Source organism: Camellia sinensis, chromosome 5 (genome assembly GCF_055761805.1).
Source record: "Camellia sinensis isolate YWXY chromosome 5, ASM5576180v1, whole genome shotgun sequence".
NCBI classification, from domain to species: domain Eukaryota; kingdom Viridiplantae; phylum Streptophyta; class Magnoliopsida; order Ericales; family Theaceae; genus Camellia; species Camellia sinensis.
The window spans coordinates 13,914,105-13,937,992 of NC_138965.1; the positions used below are offsets into that span (position 1 = coordinate 13,914,105).

The 23,888-nt window shown below is 31.4% G+C and overlaps 2 long non-coding RNA genes across 2 annotated transcripts; both read left to right on the forward strand.

Annotated features, from left to right (window-relative positions):
- Positions 1-435: 435 nt before the first annotated feature.
- On the forward strand, positions 436-14,093 carry LOC145790440 (uncharacterized). The gene is made up of 2 exons (XR_014329147.1): positions 436-841; positions 13,855-14,093. It is a non-coding gene; the product is annotated as an uncharacterized LOC145790440 (long non-coding RNA).
- LOC145790439 (uncharacterized) lies at positions 2,223-4,152 on the forward strand. Its single transcript, XR_014329146.1, has 2 exons — positions 2,223-2,991; positions 3,888-4,152. It is a non-coding gene; the product is annotated as an uncharacterized LOC145790439 (long non-coding RNA).
- Positions 14,094-23,888: the final 9,795 nt, after the last annotated feature.

Here is a 23,888-nt window from a genome sequence, read left to right on the forward strand (position 1 = left end):
TAATTCGTCTAAAATTTTATTTTTATTATTTTCAAAGAAAAAATTGACAAATTAATAAATATATTTTGACTTTATAATTATATTTTATTTTAATTATTGGAAAGAGTAATAAAATAAATTAAAAGAAAGGAGAGTAATTAATAAATAAAAACCCTAAGCTCACTACTAGTAAATGGGGTATAAGACACGGAATCCTTTGTGACGGAAAACTATGCCGTCGTAAAAAGTAACTTTTTGTAACGGTTAATATCCCGTCACAAATGATAATTTTTTGCGACAGAAATTACTATCTCAAAAAGAGAGAAAGGTATGTTGGATGAGTTTTGCGATGACAAACCACTAGCCGTCACGGAAGACCTATTTTTTGCGACAACTCTTTCTTCCTGTGGCAAATAGTTTTTTTTTTTTTTTTTTTTTTGGCCATGGCCTTTGTTGTGCCGTCACTAAAATTTTTTTTTTTAAAAAAAAGCTCCTTTTCCTGAAACCCTTGGTGCCCAAAATCCCCAAATTTCATCATATCCTTGTTGCCTTTCTCTTTCTCTCCATCTGCATCTTCCATCTTCCCTCTTCATACGACTCAGAATCACTCCCATCACGCTAGCAAGAGCTCAAATTTGTAGAGCATCAATGTCGAAGCCACCATCGCTTATCTCAATGTTGCACAAGACCACATAGCGTTCGTTAATCTTTCACCGTCGCTCATCGGTGCACATCATTACATGGCCACCGCTGCTCACAACTGCCTCGATGACTACCACTGCCATTGATATCACCATCGCAAACTAGCAACCATTCTCTTCTTATCTCGCAGCACGATCCACCATCGGAGCACTACCCCCAGGTATGTTCTTTATATTTTGCTCTGTGTGTGTATCTCTATATCTCTATCTCTTTTCCCCCAATTTCAGCCTCTAGGGTTTTTTTCGCATTCCTTCACACTAACCCACTCCCAAATTGACCCAACCACCGCCATTGACGAATGACTGGAATTTTGAATTTTTTTATGATATGATGATCTTGATTCATGGATTCAAAATATGAAATGGGGTTTTATTAATCTTGTATTTTGGTTGTGTGTTTTTTACAATGCATTACACATGTTTGCTTAAATTCCCTACTCAAACTACATATTATTTTTCTACTTCTATAGGGTTTTTCTTGTTCTTGTTTTTGGCTTGTGTTTTGTTTCCCACTCATAGTTTCCTATCTATATCGAGTTTTAGGTGAAATCCATTTTTTAGCAGATTGGAATTTGACATTGAAATGGTTTTTCTTTACTTTTAAGCTAAATTTTTGATAGCCCACTTTCACACCTTTTGCACTTTCTGCTTCAGCAATCTGGTTGTGGATATTGTTCAAAAAAAAAAAAAATCTGATTGTGGATATCTCATCTCTTCTTGCTAGTGATTATTAGTTGTCCATAATGCAAATTCCAATCACCAACCTCAATATTTTCCTGCCATTATATCTTTATTTTGAACAACACCCCACGATCTGGATCCCTTATTCAATTTTCTCCAACCATCCATGATTTTCTTGAGCATCGCATTCTCAATGTTAGGCAATTGAAGTAATGTTCTGCTTGATTTCATTTGTATTTTACTGTTATAAATTCGATACTAGTTAGCTTTTTTTTGTCTCATTCTTTGCTAATTAGAAGTGTTATGATCTAATTAGACAAAAGATAAAGTTCTATTCTAGTTAGCTTTTTTGTTTAATTCTTTGCTAATTAGTTTTTTGTATGATCGTTAGACGAGAAAGTGTTATGATCTAATTAGACAAATTGACGTGTTTTCGTTTCATGTTGATATATGCATCTTAGTTCAAATTCAAAGATAAATTTGATTCTAGTTATTTTTGTATTTGTTTCTTAATTCTCTGCTAATTAGTGTAGTGACCTTAATTTTTCGTAGGTCATTATTTATGTTTTATTATTTATTATTACCTTATTTTATTTTTGAGTTTATTAATTGCGTAGTTACATGAGAATTGAATGTGTTGTTTAATTAATTTAATGTGTTATTTAATTATAGGTAATTAATCTAAATATTGATATATTTATATTGTTTATATAAAAAAAAAAAGGTTTTATATATTGACAAAATATATATCATATTTATATTTATATAGGTTGCATTTATATAATAAAATATAATGTTAATGTGTTATTTATTATATAATGTTATTAGGTTATTTAAACCTAGGTTGTTATTATTATAAAGGTATGGGTGAAGAATCCTCAAGTTAGTAGCAGCCATGGGGGGAGAGAGAGAGAGAGAGAGAGAGGGTTAATCAACAAAGAAAAGAGAGGCAGCGAGGAGAAAGAGGAGAAGGGAGAAGAAAGAAAGGGTTAGGGTTTTGTTTTGGTGACTCTATTAGTTCTTTAAATATTTCTTTGATCTTTAAAAAATATTATGAATGCAAAACTCACCTCCCTTGATTTATATTTAATTCGTTGTTTTTATTTATCTGTTGTTGGTTTGATTTTGTATTTTGCATGTAGATGATAGATTGATTTTAATTATTTTGATTAGTTGTGTATGTAAGGTTTATGATTTTTATATGGATTTATTTTATGGTTGTAATCACACTTATGGTTATATGAAATTAAAATAAACTTGGAACCTATAAATAAATTCCTTCTATCATGACTCCATAGATTGTTGTTTTATTTGAGTGATGGTGAGAAAAATTGTATAAGAAAAAAAGTGAGGATTATTAAATTTATTTAAATGCCTTAAGCATGGCATTGTTATGTTTGTTCTCATGAGTAGACGAGAGATTGTGTATATATATATTGTTGTCTCGTTCTCATGAGTAGACAAGTGCTTTGATTTACGCGCGTACGTATATGCTAACCATTCGGGGAGTGTGGGTCAAACTCGGGACGATATTCCCGTGCAAGTTTGGCTCCGAAGCAGTGTTAGGTATACGGGAGGCACATGGGATATGTGTAGGACGGAAGTGAAGGGCCGAAGTGATGGTGTTAAGGTACAAAGAATTTAATTATGAGTTTATTGGTATAGTGTAAATTGTATTGATTTGTACATCTTGAAAAATAGTAAACGACCTCGATAAATTATAAAATTTGAGCAGAAGCATGTATACGTGATTCTAGACAACTTTTGTGTTTTAATTTTTTATTAAAAATATTAATTAGAACTTATAATCGGATGATCTTTAGTTATAGTAGTTTTGATTCATTTTAGCAATGTAGATTTTAGAGGCTGTTTTAACCCAAAAAAACGAGCTCATTTTTATTGGTTTCGCGTAAACTGAAGTAAAACATTATTCTTAACACTTTCGTGTTTTAAACTTTTCCAAAAAAATTCATCTTACAGCAGTTTCTTTTCGTTTTCAGTTCCAAATTTTTCGATCAAATTTCATTTAGGATTTTCTATTAAGTTTTTTTCTCAACCTGTTCAGTTTCTACTAAATTTGTTCGCGTAACCTTTGTACAACTTTTGTTCTTTGAGTTTTGGTCAATTCGAATTATTTATGTATGAAACGGTGCATTTTTATACTTCTTCAGCAAGTTACTTATGATTAAATTATACTAATTTTATTTTTTTGTAAAATGGTGGGTCTTACTAACTTTTTATCTAGGGCTGACCTACCATATTTTTATTTCTATTTTGTTTATTTTATACTCAATTTATATTTCGTTGTGTACGGGCAAGAAACTAAATGTCACCGTATCTCGGGAAACTATCCATTCATCTCGATGCGAATGAAACTACTTGTCTTGTCCCGTAACAAGAATTAAATGTATTTTTGTTTGTGTCTAGTGGACACGTGGGTGTCAAGTATTTGTACTCATACCAGTATACTTGTATACTAACCCGTTTTGTCTCTTGGCAACTCGGATACGTTCTATTTGAGCGCAGCCGAGCTTCCTTTGCAGGATTAGTTGGGACTACAGTGGTGAAGAAAAATAAATATAGTTGTTGGACATGTCGTTTGGACTTCTTTTGATTTTCTTGAGTTTAAGGTTGATATTAGTTTATGTATTTATTATTTTTTATGACCTTAGTATTTTTGACAATTTGGCATTATAGGTTGTTTTTCAACGTTACATTATTTAAGTTGTTTTGACAAGTTGTTGCTACTTTAATGTTGGAGGTAATGGATAGTTATGAATTTATGGTGGATGGTTTGGTTGGTGTTTTGTTAATTTTTTTTTATCCCTTGTAATCTTTTGAGGATGAAAATTTACTTAAATTCTTATGAGACGTGAACATTAGATTTTATTTCACCCCTAAGATTTGGATGATGGAATATTAATTAGGGTTTAGTCCTAATTTAATATTTAATTGTCCAAATTTTGGGAGCTTTTGTTTGATCGGTACGACATGTTTGTCAAAATATCCATGCTTCATAGCATTTTGTGTATGGTGTCAGAATAAGTGGGTGTTTGTGGAACCAGTTAATTTCATTTTCAATCTGTGAGTAGCTTATTGGTTCTTCATACAATCCATTGTTTTTCTCCCTAATAATTTCTCTTTTATACTGTGCAGCTGTGTTCCTTTGTACAACTTTAGCTATATATAAAGATCAATAATGACCCGGACCCCTTTTTTTTCCCACTCTCTTGACCCTCTCTTCACCTGATTGGCCACTTTTTTTTTTTTTTTTTTTTTCAATCACCACCCGCCACGTGCGTGTGGAAGGTAGTGGAGGTGGTGATTGGAGGGGGTCTCAATCATGACCCATATAAAGATATCTGATGGCTTCTCCAAATAGTTTTGTTGATAGGCAGATCAATCGCTATAGTTATTGATTTGCTGATAATAATAATATAAAAAATTGCTTCAGTTATTGATTTGGTCATCAATAGTTTTTTTCCGTAGATTTTATGGTAATTTGGCAAAAAGTTTTTTGCGACAACATGTGCACCTTTCGGGATGTTTGAGACCGTCGCAAAAGGTCCAATTTTTAGTAGTGGCTCTCTTACAGTTTGCAGCATCTTGTGGTTCCACAACGTTAAGTATTGTTTTACTATAATATATTATTCATAGGTGATTCGTGCCATGTACAAACAAATTTATTAATGATTGATGAAAATTTGTCATTGTGTGTGTGATTCTATGTAAAAGACTCATAAAAAAAATTAAAAAAATTAAGAAGAAAAAAAAGGTGTATTCACAACCTGAAATCAAATCCTCATTTATGTTAATTAAAATTACTAAAAATCATTAATTCTACTTGTATTGAAAAAAAATTTTAAATAAAAATAATAGAAAAAAACAAAAAATTCTATAATATACAAATTATGACTTGGTTATAACTCATGGTGTATTATTATAGTTATTAATCGAAAAGGTCTTTGCTAATTTCTTATGTTTTTGGTTATGTTTAAAGTGATGCATCAGATCTTTAATTATAGTTCAAGTAGTATTTGATTATGATCTATTATAATACTTTTATATGACAATATTCAAATATTTTATTACATGAAAAAAGTGCTTAAGATGGTTTGACTCAAAGGTAAGATTTATTTTTATATCTGTAAGATCATAAAAGTTATTCACATTGATGTACAAAAAATTACAAATTCAAATCATAAACAATGTCCTCAAATGAAACTAGGTACAAAATCTCTATAACCTTAATAATTTCAATTCTAAAAATGGTTCTGATTAATTATGCGACACGTCATAATAACTTTAAATTTTATATTTCAACCAAATTATTTTTGCATATCTTTTCTAGCAAAACTCATGTAGGTGTATTATCAATAATATTATAAATTCAAAATGTTTATTTAAAAATTATTCAAGAAACATCAATAGGTGTCTTAAATATGCACAATCATTTTTTATGAATCATTATTTTTTTTTTTTTAAATACTTTACACTATTTATTATTTGGCATTTATCAATTCATCTTCTAAAAACTTAACAAAAAAAGTATTGAGTTCCATTATTTTAATCAATAATATCAAATTGGATGCTACACGTGTATGTAAATCACTTCTAGAGATATGATGTCTGACATAAAATGAAACAACAATGCTACAGGGCCCGAATTCCTCCGCCCCGAATGCCCCTAAACCACGAAACGACGTCGTTTCGTGGTTTTAATTTTTTTTTTTTCCAGCAGAAGAAGGAGACGAAGACGGAGAGGGGGAGGGGGAGACGAAGACGGAGGAGGGGGAGGGGGAGGGGGAGGAGGGGGACTGGAGGGGGCCTAAAAAATGGGCTGGAGGCGGAGGCGGGGGGCGCGGCGATCGGCGATGGCAGAGGCGGCGATCGGCGATGGCTGAGGCGACGAGCAGAGGCATGGCGAGCAGAGGCATGGCGGAGGCGACGGAGGCGGAGGCGCGGCGATCGGCGACGGATCGGAGACGGCGGCGACCCCTCTCCCTCTCCCTCTCCCTCTTTCTCTCCCTCTCCCTCTCTCTCTTCCTCCGCTTCCTCTGCGTCGAAAATGGCAGAAGAAAAAAAAAAAAAAAAATTCGAGCCACATTCGAGCCAAGCCATTTCGGGCCCTCAATCATTTTTCAAAATGAAAATAGAATTAATTTTAAATAATACAATGATATTTTATATTATGATATGTGTTACAAAAAGAATAATATTAAGGACACTCTATCCAATAGTCCAAATCCTTTTTTTTTTTTTTTTAAATCTAAAGGTCTAGGCCCGAATATATTTAAAACCTCTCCTCTTTCTATTTTACCATTAAACCTAAGGGTGGGCGCGGGTCGGTTGCGGTCACAGAACCTCTAATCCGCCATCCATCTGCCAGATTGGCGGATTGAAGAAAATCAATCTGCATCCGTCTGCCAATCGGGCGGATGTGGATTGAGTGGATTGGCAGTTTGGCGGATGGATGCGAATCGGTTTGGCGGTTTCAAATTTTATAAATTTTCAACATAATTCAACTTGTGCACTTTCTCAAAAAAAAAAAAAAAAAAAAGTATTACAGTCAATGACTTAAAAAAATATTACCATTACTGCATGTCTCATCCAAAGCAAAAAAGTTTGAAACTTTAGAATATCACAATCACTGCATGCCTTATTCACATGCCACAATTACAGCATGCCTCATCCACATAAAGCATTATAATCTGTGGTTCTTAAAATATAAAAAATAATTCAAACCACAAAAACTATGAACAGAGCAGTAATAGAGATTATATGTCTCTGTATTGTTACATCTATTTGTTTTTGAAAACAAAAACCAACCAGTATATATCATTTTTTCTATTTATTATTTTTAGAAGTAGATTTAAAAATCAAAAAATATAGATAAATAATACGTTTATTTTTTTCAATTCAAAAAGATATTCAAGTTGAAAACTTTTTTTCAACAGAATATTTAAACTCTTTTTTAATTGAAAATACAAACAGAATATTTAAACAAACTAAAAACACAAAGTCTTATAAATTACTAGGGGTGCTTACGGTTTGCGGTTTGGTTGCGGCCAAAGGAATCTCAAATCCGTCATCCGTCCACCAGATTGGTGGATTAGAGAAAATCAATCTGCAACCGTCCGCTCGTCATCACGCATCCGTCCAAAATGCAGCGGATCAGTTCGATTCGGTCGGTTTTGGTGGATCGGTATATCCGCTGCTCACCCCCAATTAAACCTGTTTCTCTATCTCACTCTCACTCTATCTATTGTGTCTCTTCTCTCCCTCAACTGTGTTTCTCTCTCTTTCTCTATCTATTGTATCTCTTCTCTCCCTCAACTGTATTTCTTTTTTTTCTCTCTCCTCTCTCTCATGAGCATCCCTAACGACCGGCGTCTGCAGAGCACAATGAAGTCAATTTAGGATGCCGTGAAGCCATAAGCCGATGATAGCAGTGAAAAGGCCAACAAACAGACTGAGATCCAAATCCGAGTCTCCATATCTAAGATCTAAGATCGTGCTGACGAACAGCGACGAGCTCGGGTCTTTTATGGTACATGATCTTTTCCTCCGTCATGTGCCACTACCAAAGAAATTAGTCACGAAGGAGGTGACTGCCTTTCTATATAGATCGGAAATTCTTACCCGACTGTGCTGTCGATTTCATCGTTGGCAACCACTCAGCCGTGAGAGTACTGACGTTGACAAAGTGAGCGTCAACACTCGGGGTGAATTCGGGAATCTTATGGCACGAGTGTATCATAGTTCGAAATGTGCTGGCAAAGAGAAGAGTTTTGGCCATGAGATCGATGGATATGAAGTTGGTGATGTATTGGAAAAGGAGTTTATAGTACGTGCGGTTAAGGAGAGTTTGGTTGGGGGGGGACGGGAGTTGAGCCAGAGGAGTCTCATATTTTTTCTAGGTCAGTGTTAAATGGATCTTGAGTTTTCGATTCTCTCTATCTCAACATATATATATATATATATATATATATATATATTCATATGCATGTGTGTTTGATGCATTGGTTTGAGTTTTTGAATATGGTGTTGCTTGAAATGTGTAGTTCAAGCTCTCCTCCTTAAGGTGTCTTCCTGTAAGAAATGGATATATCACACTCAGTGAGGTGAAGAATGTAGTTAGTGGAGAGGTCTTTGATTTGAAACTGAATGGACATATCAATGTTGTGCTTTTTTTTTTTCTATAATTTGTTATTGTTATTATTGTTGTTGTTGTTATTGTTGGTTATCTGTCTGGTTGTGTGTGTTTGTCTATCTGTGTTTTGGACAAAAAATGTTGCATTGATCTAAAGAAAAAATATTCGGAGCTCTAAATTAAGAGGTCTAATAGCTCTAATTGGTGTGTGGGTCCCATGTGAGTGATGTTTTGGCTTTGATTTTTTTTTTTTTTTTTTTTGATTTTTTACATCATTAGTGCTCTTTTTAGAGCTTCCAAATTAGAGGGATGTATCATTTCTTAATATATGATCAAAATTTAAACAGATAAAATCAAAGAATTGAACAGATATTATCAAAATTTGAATAGATAGATTAAAAATAAGCTTAATAAATTTAGTAGATAAATTTAAAAAAATTTACCAGATTGAGAGAGAAAAGAGAAGAGAGAGAGAGAGAGAGAGAGAGAGATTGAAAATAGTGTGAATTTGAACTGATAGAAAAAATAAATTATAAAAATTCTATAGTTAGGTTAAAAAATTCAACAGATAGACACAAATTTGAATAGATAGATATAAATTTGAATAGATAAACAAAAAATTTAAATAGACAGAAAATAATTTGAATAGATAAAAAAAATTTAAACATATAGATATAAATTTGAACATGTTATCCCAGGTAGGCAACCCAAGAGGGGGTGAATTGGGTTATTTAAAAATAATAATCAAAATATTTGAATTTCAACAAGTAAAATAATAGAGCAATAATAATTAATATAAAAGTAAAAAAGATAGGGAAAGAAAATCAAACACAGTAATTTATAATGGTTCGACATACCGGGCCTACGTTCGTTCCCTAAGTATCCTCCTCAGCAATTTCTTAACTAATCTTCAAATAGTAATTACACTACTAGTTTCACGGGTGCTAGTGAACCTTTACAATGAGTGATAAATTCTTATCAGTTCGATTAGTTTAGAATCCGGTGCCTACTCAAACGTAACCCAAGTGATTTTTTATCCCGAAAAATCACTCACAAAAACTCTTTTTTTACAAGAATAATATAAATAAGGGATAGAAACCCTTTTACAATTTTGCTCAAACTCTCAACATATTTTCTCATAGAAAATACAACTCAATAAAGCACAATACAATATTTGACAATATCACAAAATTTTCTCTTCTCTACTTCTTATTTTTCTCCAACCAAAACACTTCTATATATACCCTAAAATATATCTGTTGGAGAGAGACGCTCATCTTCTTGACTCATCACGTTGCACCACTCGAATCACATGCCAATTTTCCTTTTCAAATTTTGCAGGCGGAGGATTTCATTAATGTCCATTTTTCTTTTGGTATGGCATTTCATATACAAGAGCTGATTGTATAGCTCCTATATCTATAAGAACACTAAGGCTATAGGGTTTATAACCAGCAAAATTAAACGTTCCCAATACATATGTGTATCTTCTTTTTTCTTGACTAGGAGAAAAAATAATATCATCATTTTTTGTTTGAAAATGATACATATATATAGATTTAATATGTTCAAATTGTCTTCTTGATCCTGGAAAAATAAGAATCTGAACAATTGTTCAAGTAATAGATTCTTGATTAGAATTATTACTCGATTCACCAATGCTTAATTTTGAAAATACTTTGTTAGGAATTTTTTTTTCAAATACAGAAGTTGATCTTTTAATTTTTGGAATTGTATTTTGAGCATATAATTTTTTTTCCTGATGCTTGCATTTGTATTTGTGCAGGATTTTTTTTGTTTTAGAAGATTCTCTTTGTTCTGCTAGGTCATGGATTAACCATTGTCGAGGGACTTCTAAATCGCTCCAATTCATTAGACGCGATTGGATTACTGTGTCAAATGGTCTCGGTTCAAAGATTTCAACGATTTTATTATCGTTTGATTTTGTTTTTGTTTCAGGAAATTTGGCCAATTCGTGAATTGTTTTCCAACAAATAGCCAAATCAAAGGAATTCGATTTCATTCCTAATCCTTGTGTTTTAATTCTTATTCTAACTATGTCTTCAAGATTAGGATCACTTATGGAAATAAAGAAATTTGGTCTAACATTAAACCAAACTACTCTATTAGCCAAATTAGATTGAATTCCTCCAATGATATGATTGCTTTCATTAGGTCGGAAAATCTTTTATCAAAAATTGTTGCCAAAATAGGAGTATCTATCCCTTGGCGGAATAAGGCTGTTATGGTTATCTATGTTAATCCAATATGAATATATTTAATCTCAGGATATTTTTTTCCCCATCTTGCAACATTTTTCTTATCAAAAAAAGGAATATCAATATTTTCTTCTTTTGACCATTTTGCTTGAGTGTTACTATTGTATTATTCAAACACTCTTGCTGAGAAGAAGTTGAATTTTGAAAGTTTGTAAATTTCTGGCACCGTAACTTTTTGCATTTTTTCGAATTTTGCTAATTCTTCTTCGGTAAAAGTTTTTTCTTCTTCGATTACATCTCCAAGTTGAATGGATTGTAGTTCTTCTAGAGATATACTATTTGTTTCTTAAGATATTTCTTGACTATCAGTATTAGTCATCATGAAGATTAGTTCTTCATCTGAACTTTATTCATTACTAGAAATTTCGTACAAGATTTCTTCTTCATTAGAAATTTATTCGCCATATATTATTTCAAAATCTTATTCTTCAAGAACTTTGATAAATTTTTTTTTTTGCATTTTTTCCCTTTTTAGATATTCGGGTGCATAGTGACCCTCTTTGTTACAAATGTAACATTTACAAGTTTCTTTTTTGAAACACTTATTGGTTTCTTTTTTCGAATATATTTTTTCTTTTTTGAAAATGTTTTGTTCTTTTTCCAAGGTTTCCATTTATATTTTCTGCGTTTTTTTGAAAATCTTTTTTGCTTGGGAAATGTATTACAACCAATTTCCCAATTTTCTTTCAAAATTTTATGACAACATTTTTTGACCATATTTTGAGTTAGAAATTTGATTTTTTTATTTGTTTTTTCGCTTCTGCTTCTAGACACCGATCTGCTATCAGTCTTAGAACATAATTAATGCGAAAACCAAGATTATCATATTCTTCTTTACCCATTTATTTTGAGAAAGTCAGGATTTGTTTTAATACATAACTCATCCCATGGACTAGGGAGTTTATGAAAAAATTGATCTAAGTAGGGTTGATTTGCTAGTAGATCAATAAGATAATAATATTTTTTAAAAGCTTGAACATGGTCTTCAAAAGGACAAATATTACATAATTCTAATTTAATCAAAATATAATTTGTATCCGCTTGCAAATTAGTGTCTCCAGCAAAATTACATAAATTTTCTTTTATGATTTTTGCAAATTCAGCTAATATTGTATCAAGTGTGAGAAAATTTGCCAACAAAACTATTTTTTGACTTTTTTCAATTTCAGATTTTTCCCTCTGTCTTAACCATTGCAACACATCTCCTTGGAGTGTTGCTGCAATATAATGAAGGAATTTTTTCTTTGACCAACTATTTTTATAATTGGTAATAATAATGGACAATGATTGTGCTCAATCATTAATTGCTTGTGGTTGATCCTTAAATGGAACATGAGACAAGTCTAAATAAGTACCATTTTGAGTTATTAGATGTAGCGATCCCGATTTCGATCCTTCTTTCATGTTTTGCCACTTTGATTGGGCCGGTCAGGGGTTGAGCTGCCCGGTCAGCTCGCGGCGGTCTAGGGGGTAGCGCCTCTTGGCGGGTCCAAGGGCAGCACCCTGGCGAGGGTCGAGCTGCCCGGTCAGCTCGTAGGGGTCCAAAGGGCAGCGCCCCTTGGCGGGGTTGAGGGGCAGCGCCCCTTAAAACAAAAATGCAAAACGCATTCGAAGTTGCTTGTTCGCTCGATCGGTCTGGAGTGCGGGAGAGGGCCGCACGTGGAGGAAATGAGGCCGCACGTGCAGAAAACAGGGTAGGGGGCTGAAGCACACTACTAAAAAGGCAGGTGCAGCTGGAGGTGCAGGAAGTTAGGTAGATCCAAAATTTTTCCATTTCTTCTCTCTTTGGGCTGATTGAATGTCACTTTTTGTATATATATCTCTCTCTAAAAATATTTCCTCTCCATTCTCTCTACATTGCCTACCAAAAACCTCACAAGATCTTTGATTTCTCCAAATCCATTGGGATTTAGATCCAAGTCCTTCATCAAAGTTGGTTATCTAGGCGAGAGCTACGTTGTGTGCGGTGGAGATCGAGCTTAGGCATCGTTGATTTTGGGGTTTCAACTCGTTTCTTCTTCAAACTTGAGGTAGGGATTTTCTACACTCTAATATGGTTTTTAACTTAGTTATTTGCTATTGTGTATAGATGATGAGATTTGGTTGTGGTTTGGACAAATCTAAGATTTGGCTATGAAATGAAAAGAGGGGTTTTGATGAATATGAGGTAAACGAGTATGAGGCTTGAATATAAGATCATGTTATGCCAAAATAATTGATTTTGGTGTTTGGGTTGATATTTGGTGAAAGGGGAATTTTGCCCTAATTTTGATTAAATTATTATTTTACATAAATAATTGGGATTACCATTGAAAACGTGAAATTGGAAGGTTGTGTTTATAAATGGTGATATTGGATATGTATTATCTCACCTATGGAAATTTTGAATAAACTATTTATTTTGATATTGAACATCTCTTTAGAAATAATTGCATTGGGCAATCGGTGGAGAATAGCTATGATTGTTGGAGAAATTACATGAGGATTAGGCGATTTAATGCTAATCCATTGTTGGTGTCATTGAATATGACCATGTTATAGATACATTGTATATGTATGTTTATTGGGAGGAGAAAGGGGATGTACTCCATATATGATTATGTTTATAAATACATTGCATATGTATATTTGTTTGGGAGGAGAAAGGGGATGGACTCCATTTAAAGCAAGTTGGCCGAAGTGTCCTGGGTGAAAGACCCGAAATTTTATATACAAATGGGTGTCGATTCCTTCAGACGAAATATCCTTAAAATGGCAAGTTTGAAGTGTTTATGTGAGTTTTGCATAATTGGAAAATCATTGAGTTGTAGTCTCATTTTGATTGTTGAAAGATAACGAATTTAACTCGTGAATTGAGTAGTATATATGAACTGGAAATGAAATTAAAGGAAAATGGAATAAGGTTGGTCTTAGTGGCATATGGATATGCAGGTCTTGTGGATGTTTTAGGATCGGTATTGTTTATGTACGTGGTATTTATACCTTTGCTAAACCTCATAAATTATGTTAGATTGTTTCTATTGGACTGTTGGCTCACCCTATATGGAAATATCATTTTCAGGTACAGGTGAGATGCTTTCTCCAAGGCAATAGCGTGGATGGAGTTTTGGGAAGCAAGAGCTTCTCAATTATGCCTTATGTATATGTATATTTGTTATTTGTAAAGCCAAGGGCTTAAGATGTAATGGGCGAGACTCAATTTGTGTAACCATGCAATGACTTGGAAACATGTAAGCCTACTTGGCATTTAACTGGTTGTTAAACAGTAAACTCTGATATATGAAAGTATGTTGTTTCTCATATTTATTCCGCATATGAGTTATCTTTATTGTATTTTTTTGGGGCGTGACATTAGATACTTATGATTATTATCTTTTCTAGATATTATTGGCTCAGGTGTAGGATTGGAGGTACTTCTAGTGTTAGTATCATTTTTAACTTCATTTGTTTGAATAAAGTCAAAATTTTCTCCATCTCCCCAAACAATTCAGGATCAATTGGCTCTTCTACCTTTCTTTTTCCCTTATTTATTTCTGGTGAAACATCTTGATCTAATGCTTCTTCAGATGAAGTTGATTGGCTATCAGCATCATTAGTTGCCATATTAATATCATAATTAAAGTGACGTAAAAGGGCTTCATGTTCTAAATAAATTTCTCTTATCTGATCTAGTAGCCTATTTCTTTCATCAATACCTAAATCTAGATGTTTATATAATTTTCTCCAATAATCCAATATTTCAACAATATTTTCATATTCAATCCTATTATAGGTATTGGTTTGAAGTATCATAATATCTTGTGTACCATAAAATAGCCTAGGAATGAAGTTATCTCTTAAACTATTCATTCCATCATTGTTTATGAAGGATATAGTTTCTAATTTTGTTACCAAATGGTTTATTTGGTTTTTTGCTTCTTTGTTTAAATCAATATTTATTATAGAACCTAAATTGTCTATTTTAGATTCTATAAACTCCACTTTGGATTCTAGATAATTTCGATTTATTTTTTGATTTTTATCTAATTTAGAAAACCAAGAACACATAATATCAGTAATATTATTTAAATTAGAACACACACTATTTATATTTGCAGATTCTTTAGTAATATGCAAACTATGGCCATATTTACTATTAACATTATTTTTTGTATTTCCAAAGTATATTATATTTTCAGGGTTAATTGCCATTATAGATTGTTGTTGGTACCTAAGACCCTCCTAGTGTATTTATCTGCTACCTAAAACCTCTCTTTACGATTTTAAAGACTTAAAAATGCCTAATTATGGCCAACAGTCAAAAGATTTTAATGAGTATATGGGCTTTGACATACACTAAGCATATAGGTTTTACAACAATTATAAATGAAACAAATAATTATAAAGATATAAATTACAAAGGATACACAATTAAAGACTAAACTTGACGAATATTTTTTTTAATTTTTTTATATATCATTAAGAACACCATAAACGCTTACATATATATCAAAATTTATACATAGACAGAAATACTTACATAGCTTGATCTTGTTTTCAGAAGTTCTTCACCAAGCTCTGATACCAATTACAAATAAGGAAAGGAAATGAGTTTTCTTCTATTTCTATTCTACTATTTTTTTATCAAGTTAAGCAACAAAAACAGAACAAGGAAAAGTTTAAGCAACGAAGATGGAGAGAATTTACATTTTTTTATTATATTGGCGTCAATGCCAATTTATAGACTATAACTTTGTAGATACAAACAAAAGTCATTAAGTCTAACTGTAGGCTTTTTTGTTTTTCCAAAGATTAGAAATCAAAAATTCCTAACATAATAAATACAATGGAATACAAAAAGTCTAAACAATAATAATAATAATGACTTTTTATTCCATGTCTTCTGACAACCTCTACAATTATATACACTGTCTACCCTCCCCGTTGTTCAAAGGGATAGACTGATATAGATAAGATTTAACTGATCCTATTTGTCGTGTAGCGTCTGCCAAAAGGATTTGTCTAACCACTTTCCGCCTAATAATGCAGGTTGCTCTACGTGTCTTGGATAAGGTTGGAATCGATCATGAGATAAATGTATGTGATAGTGGGGTCCACTATGCTTCCATCATGTTGACGAGATTGTGATATTCTTCATCAGTCTCTGATGGAGGGAAATCAGGATCCTGGCTATATCGCTTATTCTGAAATTGTTCTACATCATCTGCGGTCATGGCTAGTTCCAACAGAAGACCCAAATTATTTCTTTTTTTGAGATTTAATAACATGTCAAGAGCTTCATTAATTTGTGTAGGAGACCTTTGATATGTTATGGAAAAATCAGTTATAAATAGTATTCTACCATCTGTGACCATGAATGACAATTTTGTTGAGCTATGGATATTAGAAACTGCCTGTGAAACAATTAATAGACTGTCTATCCAATATTCTGTCCAAAGAAGTTTTTGAATATTTTCCAATCGCTTCCTCCTGCGATTTTCATCCAAATAATCATCTTCAAATTCAAAATCTTCAATTTCTTTGAGATACCAAATTTGGTATGGTTGGAAATAATGTTCTCGCTCTCGCCAACCAATTACGCTGGAGATCCAGAAAGTAAAATATTTACTTCATCGGAAGCCTTTTACTACCCATGAGAGTATTGCTTTTATGATCATTGGATATTCTATCCACTGGATTGGATCTAAAATTTGAAAAATAACTTGATTAGTTATATCCCAATCTATATCTTCAAAATACCACTTGTCATGATTTGTCATGATGGTTATTTTGGGAATCCCATCTATAAAATTTAATTTATCATAGGATCGTTCTAAGATTTGTCTAATCTTATCATGATGATCCTCAACTCAATTTTTGATTAACAGAAAATTTTCTTTTGGAAGCAAAGTTCTTGCTTTTTCAAAAGACAAATTATTTTTATTTGTTCAAGAACTGGATCAGAAAACTCATCTGATATAAGGTCTGATAGCTAAATTTTTTTTTTTATTTTTTCAAAATTAAAATCTTCATTCCAATTCATTTGTTTAAGGATATTGAAATAAAGATTTTGCAAATCTTTTAATTTAGCTGTTTGCTCAGCTAATTTTTTGCCAGAACTCCCATGTGTTTTTGAAATTTCACTTTGTTGTCTACAATGTGAGTTTTTCAAACTCCATTAAGTTCTGTATAAATTTCTCTGTATATTCTAGGGTTGAAAAAATCTTTTATTTCAGATTCATCTAGTTTAGATGTCTGAATATTAGTTGGAACTGTGTTAGTTCTCACTTGACAAAAATTATTTTGATAAACAGGCATAACTGGTGCACTATAAAAAGCTCTTTTAGCTTGTTTGTCAAAAATTATTGCACTCATTCAGGCATAGCTGGTGCACTGTAAAAAGCTTATTGCACTCATTTCATTCTGTGTAAATTCCAGGTTGTCTTCCTACAAACACAACATAAACTTTTTTTTGTCTGGGGATTGCTTTTTTAGCAATTGTCACCCAATCTCCTTAAGCAGGTTGTTTACCCTTGTCCATTTTTTCCTCTTGGTCTGGAGGTCTTCTGCAAAAATTAAAATTACTTTTGTAGTAATTTAATTTTCTAAAATAAGAAAATCTTCAAGAAAATTGTTAGTACCTTACCTCAAAAGTATATTCAGAAATTTTATTATACCAAGTTAATCTTTTTCCTTGTTCAATAGGTTTTTTATTGATCAAAAAATCTCTTACTACCTTATTATCAGTGTGTATAACAAAAATTTTTGGGGCTAAATAAATTTGAAAACGTTTTATTACCAATTTTATTACAAGTAATTCTTTTTTAAAAATAATATATTTCTATTCATTTGGTTTAAATGTTCAAGAATTATATCCACAAATTAGTTCTTCTTTTTGTAATTTTATGGGTATGAGATTTTCTCTTGGTTTAATCCCATTTTTTTATAAAGGTATCTCTTTATCATGCCATAAGTTACATGATATTGCTTTAAGAACACATCCCCAGCATGCTTCTAAGGCATCTGTTTCTAAAATTAATTTATCACTTGTTTTAGGAAGATAAACATCTAGTAAAGTTTTAACATTTTCTTTAATTTGTTTAATTAAAGCAACATCCTCTGTTGTTCATTCAAAAATAACAGTTTCCCTTAATTTGGTTAACCAACGAATTTCTATTTTTGAAAGATTTTTGATAAAATTTTGTCCATAATTTAAAATACCTAATAAACTCAATAATTGTGTTATATTTTCAAGAGTATCAGGAAAATCTCGTACTTTAGACAAAATATGTTTTTGTAATTTTAAACCTTTCTGGTTTAAAATTATTCCCAAAAATTCAATTGATTCTCTTTCTAGTTCAATCTTTTTTGTTGATAACATAATTCCATGTTTTTGGAATTTTTCACAGAGTAATTTTAAATGTTTCTTATGCTCCTCTTGGATTTTAGAGAAGATAAGTATATCATCAATATAAACTACACAACAATCTTTAAAATCTTTAAAAATTGCATCCATCCACTGTTGAAATACATGTGGTGCTATATTTAACCCAAAAGGCATAACATTCCAGTGGTAATGTCCTCTAGGTGTGCTGAAAGCTATCAATTTTTTTGACTCTTCAATCAATTGAATTTGGCTAAAGATTTTTGATCCTTTGGTTAAGTTAATCAAAACATCTTTTCTTGGAATAAAATATCCATCAAATTCTAAATTTTCATTTAGTCGTTTATAATTGACTACCATTCGGGTTTTTCCTCTTTTAATTTCAGCATGGTTTCTTATCATAAAAGCTGGACTAGAGGGAGGGTTTCTAGTTTCTTTAATTAACTTTTTGTCTAAAAGTTCCTGAAGTTGAATATCAAATTCATCTGTATCTTGTCTAGTATAGATCATTGGTCTTACTCTAATGATAACGTTAGGGTTTTTTAATTTCAAACTACAATAACGCAGACTACGTTGCCATAGTTTTAATAGATTTTCACTAAAATTTTCTTCCAGAATTTTATAAATCCAATGTGATTCATTAATAATTTTGATGATGGGGGTTAAATCACCACGCGGAATGGGCGCAAACTCTTTATCACAAATATATTTATGTTGTTCTAACAAGGAAATATGAATTAAGAGATTGTTTATACTTAAAGAAATGGCTTTTTCCTGTATTTGCATTGGAAGGTATTTATATATAAAATTATTGCCAAGAAGGAAGTCTCTATGCATATAAGGAAAACATAGAATTTTTGGTATAATGAACTTGCTATCATTTAACCAAATAGCTATTTTTTTAGCCTTGAATTGTATGGAAGTATGGTTGCCATCAATTCCAGTAAACAAAATTGGATGTTTCATTAATGTCCATTTTTCTTTTGGTATGCCATTCCATTTACATGAGTTGATTGTAGCTCATGTGTCTATGAGAACACTGAGGCTATAGGGTTTATAACCTGCAAAATTAAATGTCCCCAATGCATGTGTATCTTCTTTTTTCTTGGCTAGGAGAAAAAATAATATCATCATTTTTTGTTTGAAAATGATACATATATGTAGATTTAGTATGTTCAAATTGTCTTCTTGTTTTTGGAAAAATAGGAATCTGAACATTTGTTCAAGTAATAGATTTTTGATTAGAATTATTACTCGATTCACCAATGCTTAATTTTGAAAATACTTTGTTAGGAAAATCTTTTTCAAATACAGAAGTTGATCTTTTAATTTTTGGAATTGTATTTTGAACATATAATTTTTTTCCTAATGCTTGCATTTGTATTTGTGCAGAATTTTTTTGTTTTAGAAGATTCTCTTTGTTCCACTAGGTCATGGATTAACCATTGTCGATGGACTTCTAAATCACTCCAATTCATTAGACGCGGTTGGATTACTGTGTCAAATGGTCTCGGTTCAAAGATTTCAACGATTTTATTATCGTTTGATCTTATTTTTGTTTCAGGAAATTTGGTCAATTCGTAAATTGTTTTCCAATGAACAGCCAAATCATGGGAATTCGATTTCATTCATAATCCTTGTGTTTTAATTCTTATTCTAACTATGTCTTCAAGATTAGGATCATTTATGAAAATAAAAAAATTTACTCTAACATTAAACCAAACTACTCCATTAGCCAAATTAGATTGAATTCCTCCAATGATTGCTTTCATTGAATCAGGAAATCTTTTATCAAAGATTACTGCCAAAATAGGAGTATCTATCCCTTGGCAGAATAAGGCTGTTATGGTTACCTGTATTAATCCAATATGAATTTATTGAATTTTAGGATATTTCTTTTTCCATCTTGCAACATTTTTCTTATCAAAAAGGTAATATCAATGTTTCCTTCCTCTGACCATTTTGCTGGAGTGTTGCCACTATATTATTCAAACACTCTTGCTAAGAAGAAGTTAAATTTTGAAAGTTTGTAAATTTTTGGAATAGCAACTTTTTGCATTTTTTGAATTTTGCTAATTCTTTTTTGGTAAAAGTTTTTTCTTCTCCGATTACATCTCCGAGTCGAATTACTTGTAATTCTTCTTGAGATATACTATCTGCTTCTTGAGATATTTCTCGACTATTTATATTAGTCATCATGAAGATTAGTTCTTCATTTGAACTTTATTCATCACTAGAAATTTCATACAAGATTTCTTCTTCATTAGAAATTTCTTCGCCATATATTATTTCAAAATCTTGTTCTTTAAGAATTTTGATAATTTTTTTTGCACATTTTCCCCTTTTTGGGCAATCAGGTGCATAGTGACCCTCTTCATTACAAATGTAACATTTACAAGTTTTCTTTTTTGAAACACTTGTTGGTTTCTTTTTTCGAATATACCTTTTTTTTTTTGAAAAAGTTTTGTTCTTTTTTCAAGGTTTTCATTTACGTTTTCTACTTTTTTAGAAAATCCTTTTCGCTTGGGAAATGTATTACAACCAATTTTCTAATTTTCTTTCAAATTTTATCACAACATTTTTGACCATATTGTGAGTTGGAAATTTGATTTTTTATTTCTTTTTTCGCCTTTGAATTTAGACACCGATTTGCTATTTGTCTTAGTACATAATTAATGCAAAAACCAAGATTATGATATTCTTCTTTTCCTATTTTTTTGAGAAAGTCAGGATATATTTTAATACATAACTTATCCCATGAATTAGGATGTTTATGAAAAAATTGATCTAACCAGGGTTGATTTGCTGGTGGATCAATAAGATAATAATATTTTTTAAAAGTTTGAACGCAGTCTTCAAAAAGACAAATATTACATAATTCTAATTTAGTCAAAATATAATTTGCATCTTCTTGCATATTAGTATTTCCTGCAAAACCACATAAATTTTCTTTTACGATTTTTGCAAACTCAGCTAATATTGTGTAAAGTGTGAGAAAATTTGCCAATAAAGCTGTTTTTTTGACTTTTTTTCAATTTCAGATTTTTTTCACTGTCTTACCCATTGCAACATATCTCATTGGAGGGTTGCTGCAATATAATCCAGGAATTTTTCCTTTGACCCACTATTTTTATAATTGATAATTATGATGGACAATGATTATACCCAATCATCAATTGCCTGTGACTGATCCTTAAATGGAACATGAAACAAATCTAAATAAGTATCATTTTGAGCTATTGGATACTTATGATTATTATTTTTTCTAGATATTATTGGCTCAGGTATAGGATTGGAAGTACTTCCAGTGTTAGTATCATTTTTAATTTCATTTGTTTGAATAAAGTCAAAATTTTTTCCATCTCCTTATGTGCCAAACAATTCAGGATCAATTGGTTCTTCTACCTTTCTTTTTCCTTTATTTATTTCTAGTGAAACATCTTGATCTAATATTTCTTTAGAAAAGGATGATTGATTATCATCATCATTAGTTGACATATTAATATCATAGTTAAAGTGCTATAAAAGGGTTTCATGTTCTGGATAAGTTTATCTTATCTGATATAGTAGCCTATTTCTTTTATCAATACCTAAATCTAGATTTTTATATAATTTTCTCCAATAATCCAATATATCCATATTCGATACTATTATAGGTATTACTTTGAAGTACCATAATATCTTCTATACCACAAAATAGCCTAGAAATTGAGTTATCTCCGGGACTATTCATTCCATCCTTATTTATGAAGGATATAGTTTCTAATTTTGTTACCAAATTGTTTATTTGGGTTTTTGCTTCTTTGTTTAAATCAATATTTATTATGGAACCTAAATTGTCTATTTTAGATTCTATAGACTCCACTTTGGATTCTAAATAATTTTGATTTATTTTTTGATTTTTATCTAATTTAGAAAACCAAAAACACATAATATCAGTAATATTATTTAAATTAGAACACACACTATTTATATTTGCAGATTCTTTGGTAATATGCAAAGTATGGTCATATTTATTATTAACATTATTTTTTGAATTTCCAAAGCATATTTGCAGATTCATTAGGGTTAATTACCATTATAGATTGTTGTTTGTACCTAAGACCCTCCTAACGTATTTATCTGGTGCCTAAAACCTCTCTTTATGATCTTAAAGACTTAAAAATACCTAATTATGGCCAACAATCAAAACTTCTTAATGAGTGTATGGGCTTTGACATATACTAAGCATATAAGTTTTACAACAACTATAATGAAACGAATAATTATGAAGATATAAAATACAAATGATACACAATTAACAACTAAAAGTGACTAAATTTTTTATTTATTTTTAATTATATCATTAAGCGCACCAAACACACTTATCAAAATTTAAACATAGATAGAAATACTTACATAACTTGATTTTTCTTTCAAAAGCTCTTCGCCAAGCTCTGATACCAATTGCAAATAAGGAAAGGAGTTTTCTACTATTTCTATTTTGCTATTTTTAATCAAGTTAAGCAACAAAAACAGAACAAGGAAAAGTTTAGGCAACGAAGATGGAAAGAATTTACATTTTCTTATTATGTTGGCATCAATGCCAATTTATAGACTACAACTTTGTAGATACAAACAAAAGTCATTAAGCCTAACCGTAGGCTTTTTTATTTTCCCAAATGCTAGAAATCAAAAAAATCCTAACAGAATAAATATAATGAAATACAAAAAGTCTAAACAATAATAATTATAATAACTTTCTATTTCATAGCTTCTGACAACCTCTACAATTATATTCACCTCATAGCCCAGCTTGACCAAGCCCGGGCCACTAGTTATGCATCCTCATTATCATTATTATCATTTATGTAACATGTTGGAAAACATAAATTTTATGTAGAATTTGTGTCGTTTTTACCTCAGTTTTTAATATTATTATTATGGAAAATGAGTTGGACCCTTAAAGAGGCACTCCCTTTGACCCCTCTCTCATTGATTGGCCAGTTTTTCTTTTTTTCCTTCTCTTCCAATCACCACCCGCCACGTGTGTGTGGGGATGGTGGGGGTGGTGATTGGGGGAAGTCTCAATCACTTCCCTATTATTATTATCTATCGCTGCAACATATTTCTAAACCATTCTTGTACATCCTCTGAATGGTAGTTCGTAATTGTTTCTAATCTTTTATAATTGTCAAACCATGGTCAATTAAACTATCAATTGGAATTTCTGGGCCAACTTATTTCTAAACCATTCTTGTACATCCTCTGAATGGTAGTTCAAAATTGTTTCTAATCTTACCTAATTGTCAAACCATGGATTATTAAACTGTCAAGTGGAATTTTTGGGCTGAAAATTTCGGTTTCTTCCCTAGTTCTTGTTAGTTGACGTACTAAAAAACAAAAAAAATTTATATTGCATTTTTTGTTCTTACCTGTTAGATTTGATGGTTGGTGATCGGTGTTTTTTTTTTTTTTTAAAATAAAATTTTAAGTATTTCATATAAAGGAAGGCCCAATAGACAGATTTGGTGAATGTGTTTCCCAATAGGGTTGGGTTTCAGTTGGCTATATATGTACGATGTTTAGGATGTGCCACACTTAGGCAAACACAAGATCTTTTACTAGGTAGTGCAAGCCCAGCCCAAAACCAACTCCAACAATGTCCACTCCATGAGGAAGTGAGTTGCAACAAAGTCAAATTTGAGTAACTCTTTCCAATGTGACCATTGACAACCAAAGTTAACAAAAAG